The sequence below is a fragment of the Staurois parvus genome, unplaced genomic scaffold (genome assembly GCF_062004578.1).
Source record: "Staurois parvus isolate SC_StPar_1 unplaced genomic scaffold, SC_StPar_1.0 ptg000173l, whole genome shotgun sequence".
Classification (NCBI taxonomy): Eukaryota; Metazoa; Chordata; class Amphibia; order Anura; family Ranidae; genus Staurois; species Staurois parvus.
This window is the reverse complement of record NW_028317969.1, coordinates 6,378,932-6,404,515: the sequence shown is the minus strand read 5'-3', so window position 1 is coordinate 6,404,515 and position 25,584 is coordinate 6,378,932.

Genomic DNA, 25,584 nt, shown 5'->3' with positions numbered 1-25,584 from the left:
ACATGAGTAGTCAAGGACACCTCTTTTTTCACAGATGTTAAGCACAATTAATGTATGTCTGACTGTAATGTTCTTGGTGCCACACCTTTTAAAATGTTGCTTCCTGGATTTCAGACTCTGTTTTCTTTCAAGACAAATAGGAACCTGAACAGCTTACAATTAAGCATGAAAGAACCCCAAACAGCTCATAAATAAACTTCTAAGGAACCTATTCAATGATTTAACAAAATTGCATAAAGTTCTCTGAAAACCCCCCAAAATTAATTAAAATATTCACGCTCAAACATTCTATTTGTATAGTTAATTAAACTATTCCTCATAAGGGAAATTTCCATAATAGTCTCCCAGAGGCTGAAACAGAAGATAACAGAAGGCAAAATGGGATGTGGAAGAAAAAAAGAAAAAAGGACTTTTTGTACTCGCCGTAAAATCCTTTTCTCTGTGATCATGGTAGGACACAGCACCCACTCTCTGGCTTGCTGCTGCCTGTGTGTGTAAAAACTTTGATTTTATGCTTTATAATGTAACTGAGGTTGCCCACAGTGTGTGTGTGTATGTGTGTCCACCATCATCGTCATCATGTGGTTGGCCATCAGTTTTGTACCTAGCGGCCAATTCCTGCAGGTGGCTCTATACCCATGTAGCACCCTCCTGGTGCAGAGTAGACTACTAGGAAACTTTAGTGTGGCTTCCCTATAACCAGAGGAGCAGGGGTTAATTATTTAGGTCTGTTCGGTGTTTTATAGGCTGCTGCTCTGCTACTTAGCTCTCTCTTCTAGCGGATTCTAGAAACATAGTGGGAGCCATAGTCAGCCTGAATATTTATGGGACTCCAGCTAGTTCCTGGGGAGGTGTGCCTAGTAGGTGGTGAGAGAGACCATAAATAGTCTGAGGTCTGAGCAGCAGGGTTCAGTATACCAGGGTCCTTTCCTAATGTAGGTGACCCCTGTTAAGGGGTTCTGTAGGAAACACCTTCGGGAAGACACTGAGGTCCCAGCTAGGCTTAGCTGGGGGGGGCCTATTCGCAATCTCCAGGGATCAAGTTGGGTCTGGGGAAGCCCACTGGAGAGAGCCAGGTGGAGGTAATGGAGAAAATGTCGAGCTGTGCTATTGTGGAGTGAGTCTATATCATCTTGACTAAGAGCCTGGTGGATATCGGCAGGTTGCAACCTGTGAGTAAGAGACCCCAGTGCTGAAGAGGAGTGATGTGACTGTGTGTAACTTTTAACTCTGGAAGGAATACAAGTCACCATCAGCATAGAGATCCTGTGGGACATTCATTCATACAGTGCAGCCAGTTGAAGAGTCCTCAAATTGTACAGTCCTACAGTTGTCGGGGTATCCCATACTCCCTATTCCTATCCAAGGTTATTCTCAATAAAAACCCAAAAAGAAACTCCTAGACTGCTCTTTGAAGCCAGTGGAAGAGCGCAGAAAATGCAGTGTGCCTGTCTCTGTGTTGTCTAAAGGGGAAATAGGACCAAATTCACCAGCAGCCCTTTCGGGGGTGCGCTACACCCACTAGGTGATGATCTAAAGCAGACACTGTAAAAATTAGGGAGAAATGATGTTCATTCTGTACTGTGAAATTACTCTTTATTAAGAAGTGCAGTAGTGAGACGTTATGGTTGGACCTCCTTGACCTCAGGGTTTTAGAATTGTTACTTATGTATGCTCCCTGACCACCCAGCCATCTGCCTGTGTGTCTATTACTGTAAAAATGACTGCGTCCATGGCCAGGACAAGGTGTGGGTGGGAGGGATGGCAGTCCTTGATGCAACGATTTACTGTATGGATGAGGGTGCCTTCCTTCTGTTACAAGGTTGACAGGAGTAGTGACAGCGCCATCACTACTCCTGTCAGCCCAGAGCTGGGAGCGGAGAGGAGAAGAGAGCCTAGAGACGATGCAGGCTGTGTTCTCTCTTCCCTTCCTGCAAGTGCAGCGCTCCTGTATTTAGAAGCCCTTTTGTTAGTTTGGCATCTTTGCCCTGGGCGCTGGATGACCTTGTCCCGGCACTGACCACATCTGTTCAATGGACGTAAATTTTTTTTAAAACATAATACAAAGGCACAAACAAGGTGCCAGGGATAGTTTATCACCGACTTGAAGTTTATTTGAAACCATGGGCATAAATGTAAGATATTGAAACTTACCAGTCCTTGGATGAGGTGACCGCACTTATTTTTAGTTTTTCTTTCTTTATTTTCATCTAATAACATGTAAGGAACACACTTCTCAACCCTCGAGGGTTCCTCTCACTTCTTCACCTTAGCAGTATCAATGAAAGTAGCCATGGTTGCAATCCCAGACTGGAACACAGGTTAATCTGTGAGCATAGCCACCCAGGGACAGGAAATTATTGTTATTTGTAGGATTACCAGATGAACATGAAGTAAGAGAAAGCTAAAAAAAAATAGAATAAAGCCACCAAATCTAAAGATTGGTATGCTGAATGACCAATGGGAAGACCTTGAACTAATCTGGTTCAAAGACACTATCGGTACCTCCAATAAATGTATCTAATTTAAATTCCGTCATCGGTTATAATACACCCCAGAGAGATTACACAATACCGGTATGATTTCCACAGCTGCATGCCAAACATGTCCTATATCACCTGCATACTGTACCTATTTCAATATATTTTGGTCTTCTCAGACCTATGTCTTTGTTCCATTTCCCAGAGGCTGGTCTTGATTTTCGGAGCCCCAAAACTCCCGAGGTTGGTTTGCTGAGTCAGATAGACACCTTTAAATAATTGAAAAACCCTTATTTGTTCATTACTGTTTTATGCAAGAAAAAGTATTCAACTGAATTGGAAGGGCACTTTACCTCTGTGGTTTACTCCACTGAAAAGTTTCATTGATGATCTGCTAAAATTTAAAATAATATTAGGGTTTGTCCCCAAAAATCTGGCAACCCAGGATCAATGCACTTGGTCACCCAACCTAGCAGTCTGGCATTGGGGTCGGATCCCTCCTTACTTTGCACCTTGCTAATTTGTTATCTGAAATACTTACACATTTCTATTCCTTTGCTGCTGTAAAGGTGCAGAATGTCTAAGTGTGTGAATATGTGTGTACAATATGTTTTGTGTTCCCGCACCTGTGGGTATGCAGTTTAGTTGCTGTTACTTATATACATAAAGATATGGCCTACCCAAACGAACGCTATCCCCACTCCAGTCACTTCCAAGCTCTCAATAAGTGTATGTAGGGTAAACCTTCAATTCTCCATAATCCTCATAAAATATAGAAAAGACCCATGTAGCATAATGTAATACGTAATAAAACATTTAATGCAGCATCTTACATTAGGGACTTGGAATATTCAGTGATCAATTCCCATGATCCAGCTACAGCAACTTCCTGAGATCAAAAACCACATTTTTCAGTCAATAAAATGTCCGCACAGCCACTTCCGGTTTTGCGCAATTACGTCAGACGTCTGAAAAAAGTTGGGTATTCACTATATGAGTTATTCTAGGTTATAAGTTGCCGAGTGATTTATTTAATAATTTTGTCTGGAGAAGTGCTAATTGGCCCTGTGCTGATTACATGCACCCTCCTATTGAAACAAAAAAACCCTCTCTTGCAATACACACCAAACTGAGCATGTGCAGAGTGACTCCACACAATATTCCTTATCAGGAGATAAGAGAGGGGCACTGGAAGAGGGGGAGGATCAGAGAAGTCAGGATCAAACAGTCTTTTTACACAATGCAGAGGATTAACTCCTTAATTGAGTATAACAAGGATGCTTTACTGCATATACAGACTGATTTTACTCTTGTGGCTTCAGTAACACTTTAATATTCATATGTGAGTAATTGGCCCACTTTGTGATTAAGTGTTGCACTTTGATTGTGTGGTGGTGTGGGTGATTATCTTTATTATTATTATTAATATACAGTATTTATATAGCGCCAAAGGGTTTGCTCAGCGCTGTACAATAGCAGGGGGGACAGAACATGGGACAAGACAGTAACAATACAATACACGAGGGGTCCGAGGGCCCTGCTCTTTTGAGCTTACAATCTAGGAGATAGCCTATGCGTCTATCCACAGGGTAGCCTATGCGTCTATCCACAGGGTAGCCTATGCGTCTATCCACAGGGTAGCCTATGCGTCTATCCACAGGGTAGCCTATGCGTCTATCCACAGGGTAGCCTATGCGTCTATCCACAGGGTAGCCTATGCGTCTATCCACAGGGTAGCCTATGCGTCTATCCACAGGGTAGCCTATGCGTCTATCCACAGGGTAGCCTATGCGTCTATCCACAGGGTAGCCTAGGCGTCTATCCACAGGGTAGCCTAGGCGTCTATCCACAGGGTAGCCTAGGCGTCTATCCACAGGGTAGCCTATGCATCTATCCACAGGGTAGCCTATGCGTCTATCCACAGGGCAGCCTATGTATCTATCCACAGGGCAGCGTATGCATCTATCCACAGGGTAGCCTATGCATCTATCCACAGGTTAACCTATGCATCTATCCACAGGGTAGCCTATGCATCTATCCACAGGGTAGCCTATGCATCTATCCACAGGTTAACCTATGCATCTATCCACAGGGTAGCATATGCATCTATCCACAGGGTAGCCTATGCATCTATCCACAGGGCAGCCTATGTATCTATCCACAGGGCAGCGTATGCATCTATCCACAGGGTAGCCTATGCATCTATCCACAGGTTAACCTATGCATCTATCCACAGGGTAGCCTATGCATCTATCCACAGGGTAGCCTATGCATCTATCCACAGGTTAACCTATGCATCTATCCACAGGGTAGCATATGCATCTATCCACAGGGTAGCCTATGCATCTTTCCACAGGGTGGCCTATGCATCTATTCACAGGGAGGCCTATGCATCTATCCACAGGGTGGCCTATGCATCTTTCCACAGGGTGGCCTATGCATCTATTCACAGGGAGGCCTATGCATCTTTCCACAGGGTGGCCTATGCATCTATCCACAGGGTAGCCTATGCGTCTATCCACAGGGTAGCCTATGCGTCTATCCACAGGGTAGCCTAGGCGTCTATCCACAGGGTAGCCTATGCGTCTATCCACAGGGTAGCCTAGGCGTCTATCCACAGGGTAGCCTATGCATCTATCCACAGGGTGGCCTAGCCGTCTATCCACAGGGTAGCCTATGCGTCTATCCACAGGGTAGCCTATGCGTCTATCCACAGGGTAGCCTATGCGTCTATCCACAGGGTAGCCTATGCGTCTATCCACAGGGTAGCCTATGAGTCTATTCACAGGGTAGCCTATGCATCTATCCACAGGGCAGCCTATGCATCTATCCACAGGGCAGCCTATGTATCTATCCACAGGGCAGCGTATGCATCTATCCACAGGGTAGCCTATGCATCTATCCACAGGTTAACCTATGCATCTATCCACAGGGTAGCCTATGCATCTATCCACAGGTTAACCTATGCATCTATCCACAGGGTAGCATATGCATCTATCCACAGGGTAGCCTATGCATCTATCCACAGGGCAGCCTATGTATCTATCCACAGGGCAGCGTATGCATCTATCCACAGGGTAGCCTATGCATCTATCCACAGGTTAACCTATGCATCTATCCGCAGGGTAGCATATGCATCTATCCACAGGGTAGCCTATGCATCTATCCACAGGTTAACCTATGCATCTATCCACAGGGTAGCATATGCATCTATCCACAGGGTAGCCTATGCATCTATCCACAGGTTAACCTATGCATCTATCCACAGGGTAGCATATGCATCTATCCACAGGGTAGCCTATGCATCTTTCCACAGGGTGGCCTATGCATCTATTCACAGGGAGGCCTATGCATCTATCCACAGGGTGGCCTATGCATCTTTCCACAGGGTGGCCTATGCATCTATCCACAGGGTAGCCTATGCGTCTATCCACAGGGTAGCCTATGCGTCTATCCACAGGGTAGCCTATGCGTCTATCCACAGGGTAGCCTATGCGTGTATCCACAGGGTAGCCTAGGCGTCTATCCACAGGGTAGCCTATGGATCTATCCACAGGTTAACCTATGCATCTATCCACAGGGAGGCCTATGCATCTCTTCTCCAGTTCCCAGCACTGATCCAAGCTGCAGCAATTAAAGCTCAATAGAAAGCTACTGCTGGTCGATATCATGCAGCGGCGTGACATCAGCACTAAAGTCTCTGCCCTCTTAGATACCTTAAAGCCAAAATGAATAAATAAATTCCTTTAAAAAAGCTTTGAAAGCTGCAATATAAAATATTTTTGTTTTTTGACATTTGAGACACTTTAAACATCAAGCATGTAAAAATCCTTAGGCAGTCCAGCAAAACACAATGCCGATCCTGCCAACCTGCTCGAATGGGCTTTTCACTGCATCACCACAGATTTGATCAGATCACAGAACTAGGATCATACACAGCTTACAGACACTTGCATCGTGGCTCCGCCCCTATACACATTATGCCCCTGGGCTTCTTCAGTAGGTTTTGGAATATTCAGTTCTGTATGGAGATCACTATCTTTTTTTATTATCATGTTCTTATATCAATGAAAGTGGAGTTACAGGAGAAGACGTGGAGCGGTTGGAATAGCCCCTCAGATAAGGATACATGCTCTTATGACCTGATTTTGGGGTCCACTTTGGAAGGTGAGCGCACACATTGCACAGGGTGACCAGAGTAGCAGGAAGAGAAATCCCAGAAGATCATAGAAGATTTCATGTTTTTTGTGTTGGTGACAGACTAGTGGCACTGCGAATTGTGGACTTTTTGTTTGTTTGTTTTAATTGAGACTTTTGATGTTTAGCAGCAATTTCATTTAACATATTTTTGATTGACACTGATTGTATAAATTCATATTAACTGCAGTAATATGTTGGGTAAAAACCCCGTTGACACTGTAAAGGCATGTGAGGACAAGTGCTGCCATTTAATGGCCTGCCAGCTCTGATGCTTGCATGGAAACATGGCTTTGATGTGCTGGGCTGTGGCCTGGGAACTGAAAATGCCCTTTTCCACATGGGGAAATCAGGAAGAGGAAAGGTGACTATATACAGTCTGTACGCCCTGTTCCAAATTATTATGCAAATTATATTTTTCTCATTTACCTAAATAACTGATGTAAATAACAGTCAGCATAATTCTCATGTTATCAACTATTAAGAGTACAATTCACATTTTATTGAACAAACCTCCTAATGATAACAGGATTTTTGTTAAACATAAAACACTTCCAATGACCTGTTCCAAATTATTCCGCACAGTAAGTTTAAAAACACTTTTTAGGTTGTAAAGAACTGAAAATTGTCATTTGTTGTGTTTGCAGCATATTTACTGAAATCAAAAGCTATTTCAATCAAACTTTTAACAACATTTTAGCTTTTTAAACATTTTAACAGGTCACGTTACATTGTAACATAGGACCCCTTATTTGATAGCAGCTTCACAAGTTTTGCATCCATTGAACTTGTGAGTTTTTGGACAGTTTCTGCTTGAATTTGTTTGCAAGATGTAAGAATAGCCTTCCAGAGCTGCTGTTTGGATGTAAACTGCCTCCCACCCTCATAGATCTTTTGCTTGAGGATGCTCCAAAGGTTCTCAATAGGATTGAGGTCAGGGGAGGATGGAGGCCACACCATGACTTTCTCTCCTTTTATCCCCATAACAGCCATTGATGCAGAGGTATTCTTTGCAGCATGAGATGGTACATTGTCATGCATGAAGATGATTTTATTACAGAAAGCATAGTTCTTCCTTCTGTACCAGGGAAGAAAGTGGTCAGTCATAAACTCCACATACTTTGCAGAGGTCATCTTTACACCTTCGGGGACCCTAAAGGGGCCAAACAGCTCTGTTCCCATGATTCCGGCCCAAAACATGAATCCACCACCGCCTTGCTGACGTCGCAGCCTTGTTGCAACAGGGTGGCCGTCCACCAACCATCCATTACTCCATCCATCTGGACCATCCAGGGTTGCACGGCACTCATCAGTGAACAGGACTGTTTGAAAATTAGTCTTTATGTATTTTTCTGCCCAATGCAGCCGTTTCTGCTTGTGAGCATTGGTTAGTGGTGGCAGAATAGAAGGTTTATGCAGAGTTGCAAGACTCTAGAGGACTCTACACCTTGATGTCCGTGGGACTCCAGAGGCATCAGCAGCTTCAAATATCTGTTTGCTGCTATGTAATGGTATTTTAGAAGCTGCTCTCTTGATCTGATGCATGGATCTGGCAGAAATCTTCCTCAATGTGCCTTTATCTGCACAAACCCGTCTGTGCTCTGAATCAGCCACAAATCTCTTAATAGTGCAATGATCACGCTTAAGTTTTTGTGAAATATCTAATGTTTTCATACCTTGTCCAAGGCATTGAACTATTTCACTCTTTTCTACAGCAGAGAGATCCTTTTTCTTCCCCATATTGCTTGAAAATGGTGCTCTGCTTAATAATGTGGAACACTCTCCTTTAGTAGTTTTTCCTTAAATTGGGCTCACCGGCCAATCTAATTATCACAGGTGTCCGAGATTGTTTTCAGTGATCAAAAGAGCCCTGACACACAATGCCATCCATGAGTTAAACTGAAAAACAAAATATTTAATCTTTGTGACACTTAAATAGAATTTGCATAATAATTTTGGAACAGGGTGTAGTCTAAAAGAGAGAGAGAACACGGGCGGGTTGGGGGCAGATGTTGATCATGTAGTACTTACCAGGCATAAACAACAGTAGTAATTTCATTTGCAATAGATAATTTGTTGGGTCAGATGTGAAGTCAGCCAAGTAGAGAATGTTGAAGGGCTTGGAAAATCAGCTTCTACAAGATTATGGATGTGTCTGTAGCCCATCATGAGGTGAGGAATATTGGGGAATAAAAGACTTGGGCCACTAATTATGATAGTCCATTTTGTAGTAACGACAATATTACAATCTTGGTGCTGGGTTGAGTAAAGGTTGATGTAAAGAAGAACCAGCTAAATCATGGTTAATTGGTTGGTCCTGTGGAAGTTGGAGGACTTGTTGAAGCTGTTGAGTTCTAAAAAGTCTAAAGAGTTCTGGAGAATAACCATCTTACTAAAAATGGATTATTTCAAGGATCTGAGAATAGGTTGGAGCCAAAATAAAAAAAAAAAAAGTAGCACCATCTATCACTGAGGCACTAGCTGGATTCAGCCAGGTAGTACTAAATGTGATGGACACTACTGCTTAGGATAGGCTGGCTACAATAGAAATGTTATTTTAGAGTATGTGAGACAAATGTTTCAATCCTAAACCCGAAAAAATCATTCTGGTCGTAAAGGGGTAAAAGCAGTTGTTATCGCCTTCCTCCATGACTTTGTCAAGGTATGCAAAACCAAAATATAACTGATGATGTTAGAAGACAACATTGAGACTATAAGCTATGTATACTGTATACTGTGACATGTTGCAATTGTGACTTTTCTGTAAAGTAAATCAACGTACTTTTCGTTTTAAAATCCTATATCTCTCCAGCTTGAGACATCATAAAGGACTGGCCTAAGTTTTCCAATGAAAGGCCTAAAACAGAGCATTACATGTTGACTATGCCAGCATAACAAACCCCGCTTCAGGCATTGTAGAGTCCCTTTAGAAGAGCAAAAGATTTGGCATGCTTCCAGCTCTTCAATACCACTGTACATCAAGCAGGAACCCTGCAAGAAAAGAATTTCAAGAGCAAAATTGTAGGACTTGCAGGGTTCAAGTGAACTTGACTTGACACAGGTTAAAATGCAATTTAAGAGGCTATAAAAATCAGTGGTATTAAAGTTATAAAAAGGAATGATATCGTAGACTTTTGCAAGAGTTCCTTTTTACTCCAAAAAATGGAAATAATATATTTTCTGTTGAATTAAAGAACAACTACAGGTAAATGCATAAATGCCTCTAGTTTACTCTATTTATTAAACCCGAAACTCATCCTTATACTGAGCCACCATAAACACAGAACTGTACAACATCCTTTGTGGGATCTTTGGAGATTCATGAATTCTTCTGATAAACCATGAAATGAAAGAGGAGATACTGGACATCTGGTTCAAAGGTAACCCTATTCCTGAGACTCACAACAGTATATAGAGATGCAGAGCACTCCTAACAGGCTCCAGGAGAACGCACATGTTACAAAGACAGACCCTGTGACCTAGTCCTGCCTAAAACTTAAAAGATTCCCCCATTTGATAAAAAATAATCAGTGCACCCAATTTTCATAAAGCAAAAATGTGAATGTATTATTTTTTGCATTTGAGCCTGATCAGGTGGATTGTGGGCGCTCTGCTCTGGATACTGCAGACTATTCCTTCAGCTCAGTATGGACCTTCATCTACAAAGCTGAAGGAAGTAACAGTGGACTACAATGCAATGATGTGTTCTTCATGAAGAACTACAGTCCCTCTGCTATAATGGGGGGCAGACTGAGAATGGGGGCACGTTGACCATATTTCGTGTTACTCTAAATACGGGTGTAACATGAAACATTCTCATAAAGGTGGAGATAGCTTTTAATATAAACTTGTCAGACCTGGTATATTAACTGTGGATACTGGTATGATGCAATGTTTATATTCAGATCAGTTTCCATGTGCCTGTGAAAGACTTTCAGTTCCAGGGCTTTGACTTTCTGACCTACATCCCCCTAGTTCTAATTTATCATCTAACAATCCAATGTCAGGGGCCATTGGCCAGTGGTTATTGTGGGCTTAGGATCATGTAAGTGGAGGATCATGTACGTAAAACTGTTCCTCCTCTTCACTGAATAAAATGAGCTATTAACCCTGGGCTTTAAGATATTGCAGATGATACATACAGCAATGTAAAACTTTCTGGCAGCAGGACAATTTTTAATGAGGGAATATTGACCAAAATGTACTACAGAAAAATAGGTGTTTTGCTATGTGATGTGAGATTCCTGAGGAGGCTGTATATCACTCATTTTCCATCTGGAAGAGGTTGTTTCAATAAATGTGCCTTTTTAAAGTGGTTGAAATGTGAGTGGCCTTAATCTTTGATTTTATTAATAGTAGCAATTAGCAATATCACACTATCTGAGATTTTTTTCTCCCTGGTTGAATGGTGGAGCCTATTCTGATGGTGAGGAATCCTATAGAGTGGATATGAAAGAGGGCTTAGGATCCCTTTAAATCCCTAAAAGGCGTTTCATTCACCAAACATCTGGTGAGTGTAATTGATGTTGGTTTGCACGGGTGGAAGGTGCAAGTTTTCTTTGCATCTGAAGAATTTTTGGATTTCTTATCTTCACACAAATTTTTTGTGATTCACGAACTTTTGGTGTTTATTATTATGATGGACTTTCACTATTAATATTATTTATGATATATTTAGTATTATTATGCACTTTATAGATTGATTATATTTAGAGGTCTATGTTTGCGCTGTTTATTTATAATTGTCACATTTTGTGTGTTTTATCACATTGCATAGCAGCAGGGTAGATCCTGTATTAGTTTCTTTTTTCAGTTTTGCTATGTGTACTAAGAGACTGCAGATAACACAGCAGTGTAAAACTGACCAGCACTAGTACAGTTTTATATAGCAGGGTTAGGGCAAGATTTACTAGAGACAGGGAACACAGTACTACAAGAAATAGGATACGGCACAGCATGGCCAGATCTAGGGGGATGCTGGGGTGGGCTATGCCCCCCCAGATTTTAGCTGTGCCCCCCAAAGCCAACCCTAACCTGCCTCTATACTACCCCAGCCTGACACTATACTAATTGTGTGGGGAGGAGGAGCTCTGCTACCTATGCCCAGACTGTTTGCAGTGCAGGGGTGGGAAAAGGAGCGGTGCTCCTGTCCTTTGTCCTTGCCAGCATTGACCCCTGCCCTCTGCCCTGCTAACCTCCGATCCTCTGCCCCCCTGACATTTTTACTGCACCCCCACATCGGACAGGCTAGATCCAGGCCTGCGGCAGAGGGAAAAGCAGTGTAAAACTGGGTAGCAGTGGGACAGTTTTAATCAGGGATAATAGGCCTAATTGGTCCAAGGCTAACTCTGAGTTTATCTATGAGGACCGGGGGTGCAGTGAATGTGAGTTGTTTAATGTGCACACTCTTCCTGCACATTCAAATGATAAAGTAATGGTAAGAACAGATGTCAGTAACAAGTGAATACTCCGCCTTGCGCAGCCCAAACATTAAAAAAGGCCATATCAACATAAAATAAAAATAAAATAATAACACAAAATAATGCAACACAGCAAAATACCACCCCTGAAACAAAAATCTGCTCAAAAAGATGAAGCAGTGAACCCGAACTTTATGTTAACTTATAGCTCTTAGCTTACAGATACGACCACTGACACCATTTTCTATTATAGTTAAATCATCTGTTTGTCTTAATCTCAAAGTTGTACTACTTCTCTACAGGTTTAGAGTCCAGTAACCAAAAAAGAAGCCCTAGGTTATGGGTTGATCTTTCCATTGCTGAAGCCTTTACAAAGAATAATAATAGGATAGTGAACTCTTGATATCACTCAGCTATGTTGCAATTGCCGTGTAGCACCCCTGTAAAGAACTGCCTGTCGGTACCTCTAGCAGCCCACTGGTCAGGTTTCCCCAGAGCGCGGAGTCTAAGTCCCGGTCCGCTTGTTCACCAGGGCCCCTGATGGTGGGGATAGACTTGAAGCGAACCGAGACCAGGTCGCGGCTCCTGAGTACACCTACCCATGGTAGAGGAATCCGCCAGAGGTTCCTGCAGGGTGAGAGCCTGATGTGAAGAGGAGGATATGCCAGGGCAAGGAGGATGGATGGATGAGCAAGAGCGTGGTCAGACAAGCCGAGTCGGTAGCCGTGGGAGCAGTGCGGTACAAAGCAGCGGGCAGAGAATGGTCGGGTCACACGCCAGGTCAGCAACAGAAGATCAGATCCACAAGGGGGCATCCAGGAGGGAGGTCAGGCAAGCCAGGGGTCAGAGCAGGAGAGAACAGCAAGGTCAGGAACAATCCGAGTCAGCAACGATCAAGAATAACGGTAACAGGATCAGGAACACAGGGAGACCAAACGGCAATACCTGTTAGCGTAGGGCGATTTAAATATCGCGCCCTGCGCTGTCATTGGTGCCAGGCGCACACCCGTGGCTCTGAGTGAGCATGCGCGGGTTCCGTCTCCGCCGCGGCCAGCCAGGACCTAGTGCCCGTACACTAGCGTGAACGGGCACAGTGCGCTTGCGCCGAGCCGCGGATCATGGCGGCTCCTGACAACCCCTCTTGTTGGCCAGGGGGAGCTAGACTAGGTTTTTAGGCAGAAGCTGGGCAGGTTACCTGGGGTCAGGACTGCCCTTCGATATAATTAGGCCTGATCAGCAGGAAGTAGTCAATGTGTGTGTGTGTATCGGGTGGAAGAGTAGAAGGTTGGAGTGTGGAGCCTAGGGAAGGGGCCTACTTACAGGCAAGTGCTGGAAGAGGGGACCTCCACTGTGCCACCGTCTGCTGAGAAGGGCAGCCTAAGCAGCAGGTAAGGAGCCAGCCCATATAGTTTTACTGCTCCTCAAAGTAGAGAGACCCCCAATCTCCAAGCACAACTCCTGAAGGTGCTAGCCCAGCTCTCGTACTGAATAGATTAAAACAAAGGAAGTCCGATCAGCTGCACTCCAAACAATCCACTTTAGTGAACCAAGATAAAACCAATACAGACAGTGGAAATAGAGTGGGAGACTGGCAGGTAAACACAAAAAAAGAAAAGAATAAGAAAGCACTTATTCATTACCCCAAGGAGCCAGCCCAGCAGAAGGCCTGATGGCAGCCACTAACTTGGTACTGCCAGTAGACACAATTCTTTCTTCAGGCGTTTTCTCTCTTAAGCGCCACAGTTGTTCTGTAGTTGATCAATCATAGGTGAGGCCTGGTGATGGTCATTAGGGAAGGCTCAGCAAAACCCAACTAACCAACAAGGATGAACCCACAAAAAAATGCACTCCACTGAAGTTCCTCTCTTTAAGGAAATGTCTGGATTTACTGACTCATGAAAATCATAATGGCTCATCTTTAGCTAAAAGTACCAATCAGCCCTGACTGATGAAGCTCAAAAAATATGAGCATTACTGCCATTCTGTCTTAGATGGCCTGTATTGCCTCACAGCTACTATTTACATTTTCCCTTGGCAGAAAATTAGATTAAAGGAAAGAATGACTTACTGCATGTCAGGGACTAAATAAAGTACTTTTCACTTGACTCCAGGCTAAAACGATATACTGTACTGTGTATTCCATTGAGCATTAGAAATAAAGTGATATACTTAACTCTGGGCACCAGAGAGTACTCTGTGCACTTTCTACTAGACATCAGTTACTGGCAATTTATTTTCCTGGGACACCAGGAGTTTACATTGTATTTTGCATCAATGTACTTTCCATTAGGAAATGGGTACTGCCTAGTTCTTTTACCATTGAGCAATGCAGATAAAACAATATGCTTGAAGGCCCTTCAGCTAGACACCCACTAGATAGTAACAACTGCTATTATATTTGACATTGGCACATCTATTTTTCCTAAGTTTAAAGACAGACAGGAGAATCAAATTTGTTTTAACTCAAACATTCATTATCATATAATATATAGTGGTATACGAATGTTGTTAGCAGTCTACTGGATTTCACAATGTTATGATTAGTGATAGGCCGAACACCCCCCTGTTTGGTTTGCGGTCAAACATTCGAACATAACAAAAGTTTGACCGCGAACCTCAAACAGAGGGGACAATTCACTAAGCGGTATCTTACCACATCTGAGTATGCGGTGAGATATTGCACAGCTACTAAACACAGTCTTTATGAATTTAATTTACAAAGAATTGCCGGCATTGTCTGTCAATAAAATTTTTTTAAAAGACTTGCATGAGGTTCCTCCTCATCCATACCAAGCCCTTCAGTTCTGGAAACCCCTTTCTACAGGGGGGCCCATAGATCCCGCCCCCCCCCATGTGAATGAGTATGGGGTACGTTACCGCTACCCATTCGCAAAAAAAAGTGTAGTGTAAAAATGAAAGGAGACAGTCTTTGACTAGTCCTTTGTTAAAAACAAAAATTTTAAAAATGTCCCCCAAAGTAGATCCAATGTCATGCTCAATGCCCTCTGCCACCACTGACCTGAAAAAAGGAAAAAAAAACGCTAGCTCCCGGCCGTCTGACAGCTGCGCCACGATGACAGTTCTTAAATAGAGCGATGACGTCACAAGGGAAAGGGTCACCCCCGCCACTTGTGACGTCTTAATGTGCTGTGATTGGCCAAAGCCTGTGGTAAGGTGCATTGCTTTGGCCAATCACAATGCACTGTCAGGACGCAGTGCATTATCGGGGCGGCAGGCGCACAGATACAGCTCATCCCTAGCTATGGTTTATTTTCTACAATCTATCTATCTATCTATCTATCTATCTATCTATCTATCATGGAGACGTGTTGCCTATAAGTAGAGTTGATCCTCAAATTCTGTTGACATTAGATTCAGATCTGTTTCATAAATTATTATGTCCTTTGCTAAAACCAGATTTTTGTATTATTGTGGCTCAGTCTGCTTCTGCCTTATAGCTGCTTCAGCTGTTGTCTAAACACCCTGAGATTGACCACCAGTGTCACCAGGTCCAACTTTGCTATCTTAGTATCCCTGGCACAAACATTTTCAGGAATGCTGGGAGCTGCTGCTGATTTTTTTTTGCTGATTTCATCAGAATTTTTCCATTCTTTGGCCCCATTATCTAATGTGATAGAGAGATCAGAAGCCTCCTAAAACATGCTGCATAATTTGGGGTTGAATTCCTATTGACTTCAATGGGACTACCAATTAGGAAATTCCTAATTTCAGGGGCTTTTGGAAGCTTCACCCAAACTGATTAAACGGTTCAGAAACGTGCTCATTTGTACCTATGATTGGTGGATATGTCTGGAATGGTACATTTGTAACACCTCTTCTGACCAAGTTTTCAGGTGTATAAATGGTGATAAAGGGACTGCTCACAGCAAGGAGGGCAAGTGGTGCATTGGAGAGGTCCTCTTGATTACCTTCTTCTCCTGTGGCAATGCCTACTCTGCCTACTCCCTAAAGCTATGTAAGGCCATCTATTAGGGGTGGAATCTGGTAAGCACCAAGTGAATGCTAGATGCTCCACTGGGTGTTTTTTATGATATGGTGCTTCTTTGTTTTTATGGTCCTAACCTGGCCAAGCATATTATCAGTGTGTAAATAAGCTTATGTGTGGTGGCTGTTACCAATGACTATACAGAGAAAAGCCTCCTTTTTTCCTCTGCAGCCTGTAAATATGTGTCATGTGAGCCTAATGGTAAATCCAGCCCGGGGCAGTTGATAATGAAGCCAATTTAAGTCCAAGTTTTGGAAGTTTCTATGTCTAAACCACATGTAATTCCTGTCATTAGTTAAAAAAAAATCATGGGTGAAAGAGTTTAGGATGATCCAATGAGAACAGGGGGAAGTGAGAAGACCTGTAGCAGCCTGAGGTCTAGAAGTCAGCACATTGGCAAGTACATTGGGAAAAATGTCCTTCTAAAGCAGGAAGTCTACCTTCAGAAGAGTTTGAATATTAGTCATCAGGATGAATGAGGAAAATGCTCCTAGATGCTCCAGGAGAGTGAGAAAAGTTCAGAGGTAGTAGAATAGGAATAGGGTAGATGAAGTCTTACTACTGGTCATCCAAAGAGGTTGGGATCATTAGCAAAGTCTTGTCATATGACACTGGTGGGCTGCATAAGACAAAGAACGCACGCTTGGATTGACCCACCCTTATATGTATATGAAAGTTACACTGCTACACATGTGTTTCTATTTATCTATCTATCTATCTATCTATCTATCTATCTATCTATCTATCTATCTATCTATCTATCTATCTTCTATCAGATAAATAGATACAGTAGATAGACAGATATTTATTGGATATCTATCTATCTATCTATCTATCTATCTACAATATCTATCTATCTCCATCTATCTCTGCCTGTCTATTCTTTCTACAAAATGCAGACTCAATATTGGAGCAGACTCCCCTCCCAGAAATGAAGACATGGGGATTTGTGCAGTGTTTTTACTAGTAATATATTAACAGATAATAGGATGACCTCAAGGCCACTGAATACAGAGTGAATAACATTTAGCCGAATGGACCATGACAGTTGCTTCTTAAAAGGGTCATGAACAAATGACATTTTCATGGAAAAATAAAGTATCAGATTGTTATTCAGTTTCCAGGTAGCTTTCGTGCTCCATAACACGCTTATAGATAGGGAGCATATGCTTTTTTGTTGAACTCTATACTGAGAAGTATAATTGCTAGTAGGACCACATGTGTACAGTTCCCAATATACACAGGTTATAGAAATATATGGCTGTACAATAAAAAACTAGACAATGTATCTATTGGCTGTACAATATGAGCCCGGGTTCACACTTCTGCAGTGGGGTATTTTGCATGTGATTCACACAGGAACCGCACCACATTCCTGTGCAAATCACATGCAAATTCTGTGTGGTGCAATTTGAGCCATAAATTTTGTATGGCTCAAATCGCACCTCATCAGCTCCAAAAAGGTGCAGGACCCTTTTTTTTTATCTGCACTGGAATCAGATCGCGTGGGTATTCACACCCATGTGATCTGATTCTGCACATTGCACTGCATTTTACGAACTGATTTTGGGGTGTCATTAACTTAACATATACACCCACAGTGGTTCACATGAAGGGGGTGCAATTGTGATGCGGTGCGGAAATTCACACATAAACCAGTGCGAATTGCGCACTGCATCAGTATGAGCCCAGGCTTAAACCTATCCTAAAACTGTCAATATGTGACTATTTCATGGCAAAACAGGAAGGCTAAAATTGATAAATTAAAAGGCAACTTCTGGCAAAATGTACCTTCAACCAGTAAACTTTTTATTACATCTTTGAAACACTTCTAAAGTCAGTTGAATCAATTTACCTTTAAGCTGAACTCCAGAAACATAAACTTTCATTTTTGTTTGGTCTCCAATCATTTTTATTGAAAGTTTCATGAAAAAAAGTACACAATTCCAAAGTTTACTCATATGTAGAACAGTAAGCTATAAGCATACAACAAAGTACAAGGAGTTACAAGTGTAGCGCTTCCCTCGTGAGGGTCGCTGTGTTGTGAGCAGGGGCGGACTGACAACTCATGGGGCCCCCGGGCAATAGGGGATCATGGGGCCCCTGTGTCCTTGCCCAAACTCAAAAAAGCCTATGAAAAATGTACCAGGGGCATCTCATGGGGCCCCATACTGACCCCGGGCCCTCGGGCAGTACCCGAGTTTCCAAATGGTTAGTCCGCCCCTGGTTGTGAGTACCCCCAAGCTTCTCTCTGCACAGCCAGGCGACAGGTATCGGAATTGCATCCGATAGACAGTAACCAGTCCATGGGCTTGGTTTTGTTGTTTTATCAGAGGAAATCAACTTGAAACAAAGTAAGATCTGACATATGGATTGAAATTGGAAGAGTTCTGAACAAGTACAGTAATTCTGGCAGGAGATTTATCTTTATTGTATATAGTCTACCGAACCACAATGGTGGATTACCAACCCATTGCTGAAGATCTGCCATCAGTTTTTTAATATAATTTTTGTATCCCCCTTTTTATATAAGAGGGATAATTGGCATTGTATAGGGTATGAAGGGAGGGAGTTAGGAAGATCCCTAGGCATGAGAAGGCATCCTTTTGCCATTTAAAAGGGAATGAGTTTTGTATATTGTGAACTGTGTTGTCTTCCAGCGAGATGTTCAATGCCAGGGATTTAGAAGGGTTATTTTTGAGGCCTGAGATAGCTGTAAATTGTTGCAAGGTTAAATAGAGATTAGGGATCCATGTAACTGGGGAAGAAAGCAGCATCAGGATGTCTTCAGCAAAAAGGGAACACTTATGTTCCCAATCTCCGCAATATATGCCTTTTAAGCCAGGATTGCCCCTGAGCTTGATAGCCAATGGTTCAAGGGCCATAAGAAATGAAATGGAAAACAGGGGACAACCCTGTCCTGTACCTTTGTATATTGTATGGGTATATTTTGTGAACTATAGCCTTTTATCAAGAGTCGAGCTGTAGGAGCTTTATACAATGTCTATAATATGGTCAAGAAATTGGGGCCAAACCTGTAGCATTTCAGTACATAGAATAGATAATCCCATGACACGGAGTCAAAAGCCGTATGAAGGTCTAATGACAATTGCATACTTCTCCGCATACCATGATTGTCCAAAGTGGAATGTAGTGCCACTATTATGTTTTCAGCAGTCGGGTTTGATCCTACACTTGCCAATTGGTGACAAATCCCACCTGGTCCACATCTAGACAGGAAGGTATTCATTGACGTTACCAAGACTTTGGTTATTATCTTAAGATCCACATTAATGAGTAAGTTCGGACGATAATTCACAGAGTCGCCATGATTTTGCCCAGGTTCGGGAATGACATGGATGAAAGCAACATTTTCATGTAAAGCGAAGGGAGAGCCTTTTATCAAATCATTAAGGAAGAACATAAGTGGGGTACCAGCAAATCTCAATATTTCCTGTAATAATGTCCGAAAAACAGACCGGACCTGGCGCTTTTGACGGATGCAAGCTTTGATAGCTGCCTTAATTTCTCCTTCAATAAAATCTTCCTCCATTAGCTCCATATGTTTGCTAGCTACTCAAGGAAGGGGGAAATCTTGGAAAAAGTTATCCTTTTGAGTTATAGAAAACAGTTCCAGAGAAGCATAGAGCTTAGAATAAACATTTTTTGTACTATCAACTGTGGGTTTTGAGATGGTTGGCCGTTGCATAAGCACAATTTATGTAGAGCCAGATTATAGAGCAGGGAACTTTCCTCACCAGTAACGTATTTGACTTATTTCCCAATGTATAGAATGTATGTCTGGACCAATCTAGGTACTTCTCCATTTTGGTGGTGAGACTAAGATTTAGCGCCGTACACCCTGCTTCAGTTTTGTCTCAAATTTAATTGAGGATTGGACCTCTGCTTCTGCTTGATCCGTTGCAGCTCTTCCCTTTGTTGCTGGATTGTTTGTTCATGGAGGCATTTCATTTTAGATGCAATTTGAATCAATTTGCTGCAAATTGTTGTTTTATGGTCAGCCCAATTATTACTCGAGGAAGTGTCCACAGAGAGATTCCTCAAATATTGGCGTTTGACTGTCTCTATTTCACTATATATGGTAGGGTCATTAAACATTGAGGTACCATGGTAGGGGCTTCGGTTTGAGCCATAAATCAGACAGTGAATGGTCGGACCATGAGGCAGTGAGTATAGGAGCTGAAGAGATGAAGGGAATGATGTGAGGACTGATGTGAATGTACAATATATATATATATATATATGTAAAGCGCTGTGTAAATTGACGGCACTATATAAGTACTTGAAATAAATAATAAAATAAAATGAAAAGGGATCCTGAGTTGGATCATCTTGTGAGGCTGCCGCTGTATGTGGTGGACGCTACTGTATGGGGAGAGGCCATTTGCCAATGTGGCTGGGTTGCACGTGTAACTTCCTTCTGACCATCTTAGGAGAGGGAGTCTGCTGTGCCATCTGTGCTGGGCATGCAGAGAGGGACGTATGGGTGAGGTATGGGTGAGCTGGTGAGGCTTCTTCTTCACCGAGGACAGGGGGCCCTCCACTGTATCTTGTGATCCTTAAGCTGCGTGTGATGCAAGTCTGCCATTCCCGGTGAATCGATTCGCAAACTGTAGCTGGAAAGTTTGGTGGCGAGTGGAGCCCGCTCAAAACATGTCCATTCCTGGGGTCACACGCATGCGCACTTATATTCTTTAATTTTACACTTTAGTAAGTGAATTAAATCCTGATCGATCACGTCAAGTTGACCCCTTTTGTAGGTACAGCTATGTAAAACATTAAAAATAAGTTCCTATACTGTTTAAAATTCAGTAATATACTGTCTCACCCTGCTCTGCACATGCTCAGTTGCTTTTTATTAGCACTGATCATTGTATTAGTGTCACTGGGGATGTCAGTGGCAGTTAGTCAGCCCCCCCCCCCCCCCAGTGTCAAAATGCCTGCCATAGTTCCGCTATAAGTCGCTGATTGCTGCCATTACCAGTATAAAAAAATAATAATTTCAGTATATATACCGCCATTTGAAGACGCTATAACCAATTCATTTACACGTATTGTTTTTTTTTTAGCAAAGACATGTAGCAGAATACATTTTGGCCTAAATTTATGATGAAATTAGATTTTTAAAATTTTTATACTGGACATGTTTTAGAGCAAAAAGTTTTTTTTTTTTAAATTGTCTGTCTTTTTTTGTTTATAGTGCAAACAATTGAAAAATCGAAGAGGCGATCAAATACCACCAAAAGAAAGCTCTATTTGTGGGAAAAAAGGACATACATTTCATTTGGGTGCAGCGTTGCATCACCGCGCAATTGTCAGTTGAAGTAACGCAGCGCCGTATCGCAAAAAATTGCTTGGTCAGGAAGGGGAGTAAATCCTCTGAAGGGCAAGGGGTTAATGTGGAATGCATGTTAAAAAACATGAATTGTTATCAAACTGTTATGGATAAAGTTTGGCTTTAAATACAATCCTCACTAGCCACAAAGGATAAAAATCCTCTTTTGTCTTTGCAAACTCAAATTTTGCCTCCTTAACCAATAGCCACCCGGCCAATAGCCGTTTGGCGGCTGGCAAAATGCTGTAGATTTCCGGGGTGGATGCCATATGGCGTACTCCCGGGCATGCACAGTTTTCGTGCTTGCAGAGCCGCGCAGCAGTGCGATCTGTCACCGGCCATGTACCTTGGACACGGCCGATGACAGATCTGAGTACCGGCCCTCGTTGCCGCAACCATGTGACCTGCTGTGACCATTCACAGCAGGTCACATGACAGTTGTATAAAATGGATGTCTTCATTCATGCCATCCATTGTATACTAGTGTCTAGCTGTGAATGGTCACAGCGATCACATGCACATGTCATGTGATTAGCTGTGGCCAAATCACAGCTAAGCACAAAAAAAAAAAAAGCCAGAATGAATCGATGTCATTCAGGTAAATGCTTGCCTATAGCAAAGTAATTCTTTGCTATAAGCAAATTGTGTAAAAAAAAAAAATAAAAAAATACTGATCACTTTTCCAAAGTAGTACAATGTTACTATGGTAACATTGTACTACTTTGGACATAGTGAAATATGAAAAAAAATCTTAAAAAAAAGTAATAAAAAATTAAAAATAATAAAAAAAATTTAAAAAAAAATATATATATATTTTTTTCATACTGTCACCAGTCAGTGTCCCTGATCACCGCCATGCCAGTTATATGATGACGCTGTACTGCACTGGTGACCGTATGTAAAAAAAAAATAGAGAAAATAATTTTTTAAATTTTTTCATTTTCTGAAAAATTATGACAAAAAAAATACAACTTCAAAAAACTTGCCATGCCTCTTATGAAGTACGTTGGACTGTCTACTCTGCAAAAAGGGGTCATTTGGGGGATATCTGTACTATTCTGACATTCTTGGACCTCAAGAAATTAGATTGGCTGTTAGTACTTCAGGATTGATCAATTTTCAGATCTATACCATAGTTTGTGAACTCTATAACTTTCCTACAAACTAAATAATACATCCTAATTTGGGTTATTTTCACCAAAGACATGTAGCAGAATACATCTCGGCCTAAATTTATGAAGAACAATTATTTATTTGTAAACTTTTATAACAAAAACAAAGAAAAACGTGTTTTTTTTTTAAATTTTGGTCTTTTTTTGTTAATTTAGCAAAAAATAAAAACCCGAGTGGTGATTATATACCATCAAAAGAAAGCTCTAGTTGTGTGAAGAAAATGATAAAATTTTAGTTTGGGTACAATGTTGTATGACCGCGCAATTGTCATTCAAAGTGTGAGAGCACTGAAACCTGAAAACTGGCCTGGGCAGGAAGGGGGTAAAATTGCCCGGTATGGAAATGGTTGTATAAACAGTGACATCATCAATGTGCTGCACATAGCCTGTACAAAGAGCAGAACTGTGGGAGGGGGTCACCAAGCCACACCCACCAAATTCTGCCTGTAGAAAACTACAGGAGGGGGCAGAGAAAAGGTCAGTCACCCCGCACAAGGAGGGAGAACAGCGGCAGAGGCGTAGCTAGGATATTTTGTGCCCAGGGATGAATGGCCAACTCATGACACCCCCCCGCTTCACATGGTCCCTGTAGACACGCCCCCCCATCCCAATCACATTGCCCCCCCCCTCATCCATGGCACTACTCACCTGGCTCGGCTCTCCCCTTGTCTCCTCCGGCACATGCCCGGCTCACTGCCCTCCTCTCCACTCCCGGCCGGCTCCTCTATCCTCTTATAACTCACTGTGTATGGCAGACGTATCAGATGACATGTCTGCTGCAGCCACTGCAGTGATCTTGTGACCTCATTTTGGCGCCCCTGTACATTGGCGCCCGGGTACATACAGTTGTGTTCAAAATAATAGCACTGTGTTGAAAAAACTGAATAAAGCTCAAAATCCTTCTAATTTCCATCCACACAAATGCATTGGGAACACGACACATTCTATTCCAAATGAAAACATGAAGAAAAATAGATCAAATTTGTGTTGTTCCTCTAAAAAAATTGAAGAAAAGTGAATATTAGACTGTTCAAAAAAATAGCAGTGTTTGTATTCTTCTTTACAAACTCAAACATTCACTATATAAACTGAAAAATATTTGAAGATTTTGCTTTCCTTTGAATCACTTAATATTTGGTTGTAGTCGCACTGTTTCTGAGAACTGCTGTACATCTGTGTTGCATGGAGTCAACCAACTTCTGGCCCCTGTGATCAGGTATTCCAGCCCAGGATGATTGGACTACATTCCACAGTTCTTCTCTATTCCTTGGTTTTACCTCAGAAACTGCATTTTTGATGTCACCCCACAAGTTTTCTATTAGATTAAGATCCGGGGATTGGGCTGGCCACTCCATAACGTCCATCTTGTTGGTCTGGAACCAAGATGTTGCACGTTCACTGGTGTGTTTGGGGTCATTGTCTTGTTGGAACACCCATTTCAAGGGCATTTCCTCTTCAGCTTAAGGCAGCATGACCTCTTCAAGTATTCTGATGGATTCAAACTGATCCATGATCCCTGGTATGCGATAAATAGTCCCAACACCGTCGTATGAGAAACACCCCCATATCATGATGCTTGCACCACCATGCTTCACTGTCTTCACAGTGTACTGTGGCTTGAATTCAGTGTTTGGGGGTCGTCTGACAAACTGTCTCCGGCCACTAGACTCAAAAAGAACAATCTTACTTTCATCAGTCCACAAAATGTTGCGCCATTTCTCTTTAGGCCAGTCAATGTGCTCATTGGCAAATTGTAACCTCTTCAGCACATGTCTTTTTTCCAACAGTGGGACTTTGCGGGGGCTTCTTGCAGATAGCTTGGCTTCACATAGGCGTCTTCTAATTGTAACAGTACTCACAGGTAACTTTACACCTTCTTTGATCTTCCTGGAGCTGATTGTTGGCTGAGTCCTTGCCATTTTGGCAATTCTTCTATCCATTCGAATGGTAGTTTTTCGCTTTCTTCCACATCTTTCATGTTTTGGTTGCCATTTTAAAGCATTTGCGATCATTTAGCTGAGCAGCCTATCATTTTCTGCACTTGTTTATATGTTTTCCCCTCTTCAATCAACTTTTTAATCAAGGTACACTGTTCTTCTGAACAATGTCTGGAACGACCCATTTTCCTCAGAATTTCAGAGAGAAATGCACTGTAACCAGCATGTACAACATTTGCTGCCTTCCTTCCTTAAATAAGGGCAATAATTGCCACCTGTTTTTCAAAGAATGAATGACCTCACTAATAGAACTCCACACTGCTATTATTTTGAACATGCCCCTTTCAATGAGTGATTCAATTATACAGAATCAGCAGCATGCATGTCATGACTGTTGGGTCTGTTGGATTTCTATTACTCTACTACACCTGCTAGTAAATTATTTGCCATGTAGAAATATCATTTCTACCAAAAACAGTGATTGATCAGGTTAGTGATGTGAAGATGGGAAGTGTCCCCAGAGACTGACGATATAAATGGTACTGTGGAATGGTACCAATTTTTTAACTCAACTGGGTTGGATTTACTCAAATTCTTGATTTTGAGAAAAAAGAAAAAACTGACCCATCTTGATATAGAGATCAATAAAATACGAGAAAAACTGTTGCCTTATAAAGATAAGGAGGAATATAAGATCGAATCCAACAAACTTAAAGTATTCATGGATAATTTAGATCAAGAGCAAAGAATTAAGAAACGCAAAAAATATGCGAGGGATCATAAAGACTATTCTGAAAGTCAAGTTTTTAAATGGCAAACTAGAAAAGAGGAAATATCTAATACTTCACAGTATAACCACACTGTTCCTCCACAAACTCCAAAACCATATGGAGCCAATCAATCTCTCCCACAACAGGAACATCACAGAACACCTAAAAGACCCTATAACAACCATGGGTACAATATACCTACTGATAATAGATATACACCCCTTTACCCCTTTCCCGACCAGAATG